Here is a 12,129-nt window from a genome sequence, read left to right on the forward strand (position 1 = left end):
ATTTTTGTGGTATTAGTTCTTGCTTCTGTTTCATTTCTTATTTTGTTTATTTGGGCCCTTTCTCTTTTCTTCTTGGTGAGCCTGGCTAGAAGTTTGTCGATTTTGTTTGTCTTTTCAAAAATCTAGCCCTTGGTTTCATTGATCTTTTCTATTTTTATCTCTATTTTAATTCTTGCCCTCTGATCTTTCCCAAAGAACTGACTTTGGGAATTTTTTGGTTCTTCTTCTTTGAATTCTTTTTCTCTTTTTGTTTATTTGAGATTTTTCTTGTTCCTTGAGGAAGGCCTGAATCACTATGTACTTCCCTCTGAGAACTGCTTTTGCTGCATCACATAGAGTTTGGAAGGTTGTGTTTTCATTGTCATTTGTCTTGAGGTATTTCCTGATTTCTTCTTTGATTTCATCATTGACCCACTGGTTTTTTGGTAGCATGTTGTTCAGCCTCCATGTATTCGTTCTTTTCCCACGTTTCTTTCTGTGGTTGATTTCTAGTTTTATAATATTGTGGGAATAAATGATGCTTGAAGTCATTTTACCCTCTTAAATGTGTTGAGGTTTGTTTTCTGTCCTAGTATGTGGCCTCTCCTACAGAACGTGCCTTGCACGCTTGAAAAGAATGTGTATTCTGTTTATTTGGGGGATGTAGTGTCCTGTAGATATAAATTAAGTCCAAGTGGTCTATTGTATCATTTAGGGCCTCTGTTGCCGTATTGATTTTCTGTCTGGAAGATGTGTCCACTGATGTCAGTGAGGTGTTAAAGTCTCCTAGTATTAGAGTATCCCTGTTAATTTCTCCCTTTATGTCTGTAACTATTTTCTTTATATATTTAGGTGCTCCTATATTGGGTGTATATACGCTAACAAGTGTAATATCCTCTTCTTTATTGATCCCTTTATCGTTATATAATGTCCTTCTTTGTCTTTATGGACTTTAAGTCTATTTTGTCTGATATGTGTATTGCTAACCCCGCTTTCTTGTTGTTTCCATTTGCATGAAATAGCTTTCCATCTCCTCACTTTCAATCTGTCTGTGTCTTGTGCCCTGAAGTGAGTCTCTTATAGGCAGCATATTGTAGGTTCTTGGGGTTTTTTTTTAATCCATTCAGCCACTCTGTCTTTTGATGGGACCATTTAGTCCACTGATATTTACAGTAATTATTGATAAGTATGAACTTACTGCCATTTTAAACCCTGTTTTCCATTTGACTTTGTAGTTCTCTATATCTTTCACTTTTGCCATTTTAATTATGCTATGTCTTGCTGTCACTCTATTTGGGTTCTTCTTGGGTGGGACCCTCTGTGCTTCCTGTATCTGGATATCAGTTTTCTTCTTTAGGTTTGGGAAGTTTTCAGCCATAATTTCTTCAAATACATTTTCTATCCCCTTGCCTCTCTTCTCTTCTTCTGGTACCCCTATTATGAATATGACTGTGCACATTATGCATATGATTATTTATATTACGCATGCTGTATATTATCCTATAGATGTCATATGTTTTCTTCATTTTTAAAATTTATCTTTCTGTCTGCTGTTCTGATGTGCTGATTTCCATTATTCTATCTTCCAGATCACTTATTTATTCTTCTGCTTTGGTTAGTCTGCTATTTATTGCTTTTAATTTGCTTTTTATCTCAGCAATTGAATTGTCTAGTTTTGATTGATTTCTCTTTATAGCTTCTACTTCTTTGTTGCAGTGATCTGCATTTCTATCAATAATCTTCCTTAATTTCTTTAGCCTTTTTCTTACCTCCTTTCTGAATCTGGGGTCTAGTAGCCTGGTGAGGTCTCTTTCATTATTTGTCCCTTCAGGGGACTTCTCTTGTTCTTTTCATTGGGATGGGTTCCTCTGTTTTTCATTCTACTTAACTTTCTTCATTTCTGAATTTAGGACAGGCATGAATCTACTGTGTTCCTGAAGGGGGTTTTTTTAGGTTGGAGGATCCCGGTGTAGACGGCATGAGTTCAATATTTAAGGTGCAAGGGCTGGTTATGGTGTGGTGCTTGCCACGTATTTCCTTAAAGTGGGCTGGCCCTTGTTCCCTTGATACGGGGTGTGTTTGAATTTGTATTGACCAGAGCCTGCATTGCTTGTTGGCTCGGGCCTCCTCTTTGCTCTATGGCTGTCACAGCCCTGTTGGGGCTGGGGTCTGCTTCCCAGCTGTTGGAGTAGAAGCACTGAGGTCAGGTTCAGTCACGTTCCACTGCCCCTGAGCACAAGCCCTGATGCAAAGGAGGTGATCACTGAAGGTAATGAGGCCCGTGTGGTCACCACAAACCTATGTGCCTCCAGTGCAGGCATCCATGGTTCTGCCCAGAAGCAGCCCAAGGTTGCATCCCTTTCTCTGTTGTGTTCACCCCAGACCTAGTGCTGGGATGTGGTGTGGAGTAGGCTGGTGCTGGGGGCCGTGGCCCTGTGGCTACAGGAATTGAGGTGGTTGTGCCGCTGCCTGGAACCTGGGCTGCCTCTGTGTCAGACCTCTCCCAGGACCTGTCAGCTCCAGATCTGGCACCAAGCTATGGTGTAGAGTGAGCGGGGCCAGTGTGCTCCCACCGTGAAATGAACGGCTCCATACTCCTGTCCAGAGCCCGTCCAACCGAGATGCAGTGCCCAGCTGCTGTGCCCTCCGTGGTGCCATCTGGCGCACGTGTTGGCAAAGTCCACCATGGCCAGACCTGACCCCACTGTGTGCACACTGACAATGGGCACTGTGGCAGGACCTGCCCCCACTATGTGCGGGCTGACAATGGGATCCTTGGTTTTGCCCAGATCATACCCCAGGTCCTCCGGGCTGTCTCCACACATCTAGATCAAGTCCTCTCCCTGGACCTGTCTAGCTAAGATTCAATGCTCAGTTGCTGTGTACATCTGTGGCCCCACCACCTTGTGTGTGCTTTGGATTGGGAAGTGCAGCAAGGCAGCAGCCGCTAGTGCCAGTCTCTCTCTGCCCTGATTGTTAGCAAGCCAGCATGCATGCATTCCTTGTGAGTAGAATTTAGGCTTTTCCAGCCCCTCCATCTATCCCAGTGGCTTTTCCAGCAGGCAAAGGGGCTCCCTGGGGCAATGGTCTGCCAATGTGTACCTTTCCTCCTTTACAGATCTCCCCCAGGGGGGCCAGGACCGTCCTCATGTCTTTAAAATTTTTTTCTGTCCTTCCTGGATATGTAGAGATATTCCTTGCAGCTTTGGTTGTGTAGGAGATCTTCTGCCAGTTTCCAGTTGATTTTCTGTGAGAACTGCCTCACATGTAGGGGTATTTTTAATATGTTTGTGGGGAGAGGTGAGCTCCACATACTTCTACTCCACCATCTTGATCCCCCTCCCTATTTGGGAAACTTTGAATTGCATCAACGTGTCCCATATAAAAACAGAAACACTAGACTAAATTAGAGTTTCAGAATCCAGTGATAGTCAACTGTTGCTAGTGCATGTCAGTTTTTAGAGAGCACAGGATATGCCAGGTTTTTCCAGATTTTGTGGGGAAAAAAAGGTAGAGCATCATGTACATTTTAGATTATCTTTGGACCCAAATGGGCTACATGAAGTAAATAATTAAAACATCATCTGCTGATGTTACGGAAATACAGAGTTCATTGATATAACTTAGTCTTCAAAGCCTGCTTTTATTCTAAAGAAAACTGGCAAATGTCACTCCTTTACATCATATGGGAACATATCCACCAGCAGTAGATGGCAGTGTGATATCATAACAAGAAAACAATGTGGCTGTTTACGTAAAAACCCATCTCACAATACTTTCAAAGACTATAGTTAGAATTATTTGGGGGGTGTGGCAAAAAAACTAGTTACAATGAGTGGATAACCAGAGGCACGCTAGGACCACTTCAATTCTCCCTAATAATTTTTAAAGCCTTGAAACACACTTATTTGATTTTTAAATGGTCTTCACCCGGAAGGGATTTTCAAACTGTGCCAGAGAATCATACCATCACAAATGACATAGTTTATGAGCAAAAAGCATGTAAGGAATCCCTGCCTTCTCGCCCCTTTCCATCCTTTGCCCTCAAAAGAAGTTTTCATTTTTCTGTAATTTTCTGTTTCCACCCTGTGGTAGTCCCCAGGAATGAGCTCATCACCTACAGCTGTGAAAATTTACACTGTGCTGGGGGAAGGGAGCACACTGAGTACTCTGACAGGGAGCATTATCTACAATTCATTCTCTTCTTTCCCATTGCTTGACACGGACAGTAAAGTCACTTCTAGTTAACTAACAAGGTTCTTAAAGGAACAAAGAAAAACATGTTTCGATTACCATTTCTATAAATGTACAGCAATATCTGATAAGTTCTCTCGGATAATGGTACCAGATTAAGTCAATTTTCCTTTCTGAAAGTAAATTCACATAGGACCTCTACTTGAGTTGTACATATTTGTGTTTGAACCAAAAGCATTTGAGTATTTGTGTTTAATTTAGCAGCATCACAAATGTCTGCTCTTCTCCTTTCCCATTTCTCTGTGTTAAACAAAGCCACTAGCACTGACCTCCAAAACGTCCACCCCAAAACAGAAATATAAAAGAAGTAAAAGTTGTTCCCAGTAAACCTTGCCAAACAACATTCAAGAAGAATAGCTTATCAGCCTGCCTCACCTAAACAGACACAGCACCTGATACGTGCAGTGCCTAAGCTGCCTAGCTCACATAAGCTGTGTTCATATAGGGGTTTATCCATAGCCTTAGCGTCCCTTCCCCAATGTATGTAAGGAAGATCTGACAGGCACCCACTGGTGTAACTAAATATATTTTTTAATCCTAAAATAGCTCCTGGTAATCATCGCAGGGCAAGAATAAATGATACGACCATTAGTTCTGACAGGAGAATATCTGACCCTTCCCAAGAAAAGTTATAATTAGAACTCCAGGGTTTGCCTTTTGGTGAAAGAAGTTGACCTCAATCACCATTAGTGGATTTGTCCATCACAGAAGCTACAGTTGGGACAGACATCAGGTCTTGATGGCGGATTCCATCCAGTGATTGTATACAGATGCTTCCTAAATCCATCTTGAGGTTTCATAACAGGCTCCATTGTAAACACGTGGCTACATTTTCATTCCATGCATTTACATGTGTCCCATAAATAATTTACCAAAATTATCTAAGTAACACCAATGTGCCCAAACAGAGTCACTCCCAAAAATCACTACTTCATTCAATAGGCTTAGAACTACAAACAGTCTGTTATCCTTGGTAGTATATTCAAATTTAACCATGGTGCAAAATTTGGTCTGTTGTATTTTCTTCAGGTTATTTATGTAGCCATGCCACGTTGCAGGGTGCCAGCAAAATAATACCACTGCTTGTATAGCATTAAGTTTGCCTAAGCCAGCAAACGGGAAAGATCACATCAAACCTCTTTTGGCTATACACACAGATCTTCCGTTTTCCACACAAATCAGCAAAAGAGGTGTTTGTAAAACTGCAATTAAAAAAACCCCGAAAACTCTATTGTATATTCTCCTTTCCCTTTCTCTGTCCTTTCTAGGAAGATGCAAACAAAATATAAGTGCAGTGATATCTAATTCAGATTCTGCTCACATTTAACTTTTGGAATTCCGTAAAGAGGCATAAAGTCTGCAATATTTCTCTTTGGAGAAAAAGAGCCATAAAGTCTGCAATATTTATCTTTAGAGTGTTTAAAAATAAAAGAAGGAAATGTTTTCAACTAATGTCTAGCATTTTATACCACCTTTTATATACACATGTACTTCACTTATGAAGGATAAGTTTATATTTATACCTTAAAATGAATCCAAGGGCCTTAACTGGCTTCAGCTTTGATTAGTTCTAATTACTGGTAGTACTGGAAATTATTTAAATGGCACTTTAAAGAGGTCCTCTATGACCTCAACTTTTCAGTAACTGCGGATGGATTTCCAGTTCGTCAGAATAAGGAAGACTGATTTATTCTCAATTTTCTTTGGAGACTCTTGTGGGTGATCCAAACACAAAGTCTGGAGCCAGGGTGCCTGGGAGTAAACCCTGGTTTGGCACCTATTGGTTCAGTTACCTCTTAGGCAAGTGACTTAACACATCTGTGCTTCCACTTTCTCATCTGTGAAAACTCGAATAATAATCATAGTACCTAGTTTATAGAATTGCCACTATTAAAGGAGTTGATGTTTTAAAGTGCCTGACACATAGTAATCATTATATACATATTTTTTTCAAATTAACAGCTAAAATTCACTTACTGAGTTTGCTTTAATTTCTCTTAGACTTGCATGAAATTATGGCAACAGAGCTTACCTGTACTCACCACTTAGGTTTTTGAAGTAGTCCCTAAAATATGGCAATTGTTATGGATTTAGGGAGGACCTAGTCCATTGCTATGTGTTAATTTATGTGTTAAATTTCACGTGTTATTAGGAAAAAAAATTAGCACACGAACGAAGCACATTAGCACATTAAAAGGGGTTGGGGCAGGTGAAGCCAGCTTGTGTTGTGAGGAAGATCATCCGGAGGCACCACCATCAATGGGGAAGCCCAGGAATGTGGGCAATCTCAGATCTCCAGCTCTCGTGAAGAGAACAGCCTCCTGAAACACGCAGCCGGGAGAACCCTACTGTCACTATGCTACACTCAGGAGGCTGACGCAGCTTTTGAGCACCGTGGGCTCCTATGGCTATGTTCACGTGGATGCGGCCATCAAGTGCCAGGCCCAGACAGTTATGTGGCAGGCCCAGACCTACTGGCCATGTCAGCACCATGAGCCCTTAAACCCTGAGCTCGTGTAGTCTCTCTGGACCTATTGCCACTATGATCATGTGGTGGATCCAGCTTTTCAAGGCGCTAGAGCATGGCAGACTCCTAAACCCTGCCCATCATGTGGATTCATCCTGTCATGTGGCCCTCAGGAGCTAGTGGCATGTGGAAGCCTCAGCCCTCCAAGTCACAAAGGTGACCTGCTTCTGAGAGTTGTATGGATGCTGTGGTCGATCACATATCCCCCTTGGTCACACATCAGGCTCAGCGATCTCTAATCTCCTGAAGATTGCTGGCTACCAGGATCTTCAGATCCCTGAGTCAACATGGATGTGGCCGCTACCATCACATGGCAGGCAAAGCGCCTGCCGTCATGTGAACACCGCACCTTCCCTTCGGCTGTTGTTCGTGCATATTCTTCGGTCATGGGACATGCTGTGATCTTCTGAGGCTCAGTTCTCTCGGTCACAGTTCACAACTGAGGGCTCCTGAATCCTGATGTCACACGCATCCTTCTACTCTGTGGCCTCCGCCAGCCAAGCCCCTGGAAGTCAGGTAGGGCCCCACAGTGGCGCGTTACGTTACGTAGATCCCGCAGTCACGTGACGCTGTAAGGTCGCGATCGACGGGGGGCGCCCTTTCAGCGTGCAGGAGAGCCTGCCGAACGGTGGGTAGCTCGGCTTAGCCTTCTGAGGAGTCAGACCGAGAGGTGAAGAAGACCTTTAGAATTAAGGTACTTGTCCTGGCTGAGGGGGAACTTTGATGAGGCTCTGGCTCCAATGCCAAGCTTTCCACCGACTTTCATATTCTGCCACGGTAGGCGGTGGGCGGTTGTCGGGTAGGAGGGTCGCCCGCAGGTACTAGAGGTTCACTCAGAATTGGCGGGACAGCGGGCGGCAGGCGTTCATGGGCTGCTCTCGGCAGCTAGGCTCGGGAAAACTGGGTGGACCCCTCCCTTCCCCCTTCCTTCCCAACCCCCACATTAAAGCCCTACTCTTGCTTATCTCTGTTTCGTATCCGTATTCACTACCTGCCATGTGATGGCGTCCTCTGCGCTCCTCTGACCACGTTTGTTATTAGGAACAGCAGAGAACTCCTAGATGCCAGTTCCTATTGATGATTTCAAATCTGATCTGAATTTCTGTCTCTTAATTTGTTCTGCAGAGAGAGGCAAGGAGAGAGACTTTTTTTAATTTGATATTTTTTCAGTAAAAGTGCGAAAGTAGCCAGCACGTTAAGGTTCAGAATTTGTTTTCTGTATTTGCTTTGCCGATTAGTAGTTTTTCAAAGTGTGTGTGCGGTGGGATGCCATAATCTTTTTCTGCTTGGACTCTCTAAACGGCTTAAATTAGTCCAGCCAGAAACTATTGGCTTCTGATTTTCCTCCTGATTTTCTAACCATTCCTTGTTACATTCCTTGAAAACTCTCCCCTTTCCTTCAGGTGGGAAAAAACAGTGAATTTATTTAAGAAAACCATATTAAGTAAAATTATAGATGATACATTTCATAAAAATCACGTAGATGGTACTTAATGAGTAAAATGTAGCAAGTAAAATAAGGTGTTCACATTTGTGAGGGATTTAAATATTGTTTGAGAGACGGTTAAAGGGGTGATATATTTATTAAATTATATAATAGCCATTTCTTTCCTCTCATTTCAGCACTTTCTGGTTTGTTCTGTAAGACACTATGAGAGACAGCAACAACAAAAATGTTTTTATCCATTGAAGAAATATGGGACATACAAAAATGAAGGTAAAAAGAATTTCTGTATTGTCATATTTTTTAGATAATATGCCACTTGAATCTCAAAGAGAAGGGTAGTGTCTTAGCTTGTTCAGGCTGCTGTAGTAGAACACCATGGACCGGGTGGCTTATAAATTACAAAAATTTATTTTTCACGGTTCTGGAGTCTGTGAAGTCCAAAATCAAGGCACCAGCAGCTTCAGTGTCTGGTGAGAGCCTGCTTCCTGGTTCCTAAAGGCCTGTCTTCACGCTGTATCCTCACATGGCAGAAAGGGCAAGGGAGCTCTCTGGGTCCTCTTTTATAAAGGCACTAATCCCATACATCACAGCACCTCCCTCATGACCTAATCACCTACCAAAGACTCGACCTGCAAATACTGTCACCTTGGAGCCTAGGTTGGTACATAAATATTCAGTCTGTAGCAGGTAGTTTCCTCAAGCTATATGGGAATGGAACATTTTCCCACAGTCCACTGGAAGTACTAGTGTTCCTCAGAAAACATTTTGGGAAAGCCTGTTCAAACTAACTCTCTTCTGCCGCATTAATACCTTGTACCTTTGTTTACTAAGTAGAATGTATGCTTACTAATAATTATAATCTGTTCTTCTCATTAAGAAACTACTTATTGCCAACTCATTTTATCTTATGCCATTAGTCATTCTCTCTTTTGCTTAATCTTTCCACTTTTTCATTCTTTTATATATAACCTCAATTTATGTTTCTGTTATCATGATGGCAAGAAATAAGTGCATAAGTGCTAGTCATCAGGAAGTCTTAAAAATCAAATAAAATGCCCCACTCTTGAAACGATGATACAACTTACTGTAATGATGAGTGGATGAAATAGCTCTCATTTTATACCAATTTTCCACACTTTTTCAAAACTAGTTTGTTATTATTATTTAATCATTATAGCTGCCATTTTTTGACTTCCTGTTATACATCAAGGACTGTGGAAACCTTGTCATACCAGTTTTCTCATTTAATCCTCAGAAAAATCCTGAGAGGATGTTATTTTAATTTACAGATAAGATACAAGAATCAAGATAGGCTAGATTATGCTGTGGTAATAGACAGTCCCCGTATCTCAGGGGCTTATTCCTCACTTTGACTACATGTCCATGGCAGGTGCATGCCCCTCACAGGATGGTGGACTTTGGGGGTCTGAGCCATTCTTACTGGAATGACTTGGAGACCCAAACTGACAGAGCAGCCATCATCTAGGAAATTGTCAGTCCCTGTGCCTGAGGAGAAGAGGACCCTGCAAGGTCTCAATCCAACAACCATGTGTTCTGGCCCAGAAATAGCACATGTCACTCACAACGCATTAGCCAGAACCAGTCACATACACAGCCCTGCCCAAACCAAGGAGGTCAAGAACTACAGCTCTTCCAGGTCCCCGGAACAGGGACAAATGGAAACACATGGCAAACAGCACTACCGCATGATGGAACTGAGGCTCAGAGAGGTAAAATACTCGCCTAAAATCACATACGCAGTAAGGGACAGTGCACATTCTGGATATATGATTTCAAAGTCCGTGTTCTTTCTGTTCCTACTCCTTTCTATAGTGTATGCTGTCCTCTTCAGTGAAGTTCATATGTACTTATCATAGAAGTTCCTTTGCTTCAATGCTGCAGTTCCATCTCCCTTAATCATCTGATATTCCAACAATGGATTTAGTTAAGCCCCCCTCATCGGTAAGCCACAGGTCTTTTCCAAGTAATGAAATGTACTGGATATTTGGATATCCATGCTATTCGAGGACAGCAATTATAAAAGAAAACGTGATGGTAGATGAAAAGACTGTGGATTTGTCACATACTTGATAAAAATCATCTCATACATTTCCATATTGGCAAGAAAAAAATAATAAAAATAAGAGCAAAAATTAATGAAATTGATAACAGACATGGAAGAGTTGAATAAAAATGCTAGATGTTAGTGCTTTGAAAATATAAAAAAATAAGGAAACCTTTGGCAATATGGGTCAAGAGAATTAGAAGGCACAGATAAGCCACTTTTGAAGAAGGTGTCTTGCTTGTATTTACGGTAAAGATTTAAAAGGTAATATTATGAAAAAGATATGCTGATAATTTGAAAATTAATACTAAATGGGTAAGTTTTAGAAAAAAGAACATTATATTGGGGAAACAAAATATTCAGCTTATTCTTGACATTGCATGCATGAGAAGGCAAAATTACTGGTCAATCTTAATTAGTTATAAAAATGCAAAAACTACAAATAAGATAAAGGCAAACTTAATCCAGCAATGGCTAAAACAGATAATACAGCAGGGCAAAGTTGTGTTTATACCAAACTTGCAATGTTGGTTTAACATTAGGAGATTCATAATGTAGTTCAACACATTAATAGTATACAGGAGCAAGAAAAGGATGATTGTCACAAAGATTCCAGAAAAACATGCATGCGATAAAATTCAACAACCAATCAAGTTTAAACAACAACAAAAATAACTCTTAGCTAATTGGGAATAGAAAGATATTTCTTGAAAATGATAATGTGTGCTTTAAGAAATCTATAACAAACACTGTACGTAATAATGAGACATTAAATCATTCCATTCTAAATCAGAAGAGGCAAAGATGATTCATATAATCACTTCTGTTCAACATCTTACTGAGTCTCCTAGGCATTGCAGTAAGCCAAATTACATACATACATTAATTAATACATGTGCAAAAGTGAAAAGGAACAAAACTGTGAGTATAATTGTCTTCATATAAAACTCAAGAGGATCTATGGAAAATTATAATAATAGTGATTAACCAGTTTACTGGATGAAAGACTAATATACACAAAATAATTGCACAAAATAGAAAATAATATTTTCAAAGTGAATATACCATTTACGATAGCAAAAAAATCAGTCCTGTGGAATATACCTCAAGTTGGCTCAGCTGGCAAGTATTCCAACACTCATAAACACTCTTACATGTTTTCTTGTACTGTAGAGAACTGGAAAGCTAAAAACAAGAATGGAGCCCTACATTAGTATGTGTGTGTTTGTGTGTGTGTGTGTGTGTGTTTCCTAGACCCCCTTTTGTCTGGGGTCCCAAAGAAGACCTCTGTGTATCAAGCCTATGCACCATAGTGAATCTTGGAGGTAGAACTGAGTAATGTGGGAGCCACAAGCAGGATCAGCTACATATGATGGGAGAGATCTCTGATTTTTATGGGCAGCCACAGCAGAGTGCCTGGAATTCAGTCTCTGTCATACATGTTGGTTAGCTCATAGGCAGCAGGGGTGTTTCAGCTATACCAGTCCCACGGCGTGAGGGGGCTTCCCCTGGCTGTGCGGCATCCAAGCCCACTTTTCTGGCCCTCACAGAATTTTTGTAAGCTGTGTGATATGTTTTATTAAAGATGTCTTATTTTTATAAAATAACCAGAATGAATATCTGGCATAAGGAAGTGGGGACTTTGATTAATAGAGTACTTGACACCAAAATTGTTTGCAAGCAAAGGGCCCTGAAGGCAGTGGGGATCGGGGATAGGTTATCCGGTCTAGGTGGATCTGAAGATAGTAAGGACCCAGTTGGTAATAGAGGATGAATCATAGTGTTCCATGGCACACAATGGTGAAAGAGTTGCAGTTGCGAGACTGGACAGAAGTTGGGTCCACTCGCCTGCTGCAC

The sequence above is a fragment of the Mesoplodon bidens genome, assembly GCF_964165515.1.
Source record: "Mesoplodon bidens genome assembly, chromosome: X".
Taxonomy (NCBI): Eukaryota; Metazoa; Chordata; class Mammalia; order Artiodactyla; family Ziphiidae; genus Mesoplodon; species Mesoplodon bidens.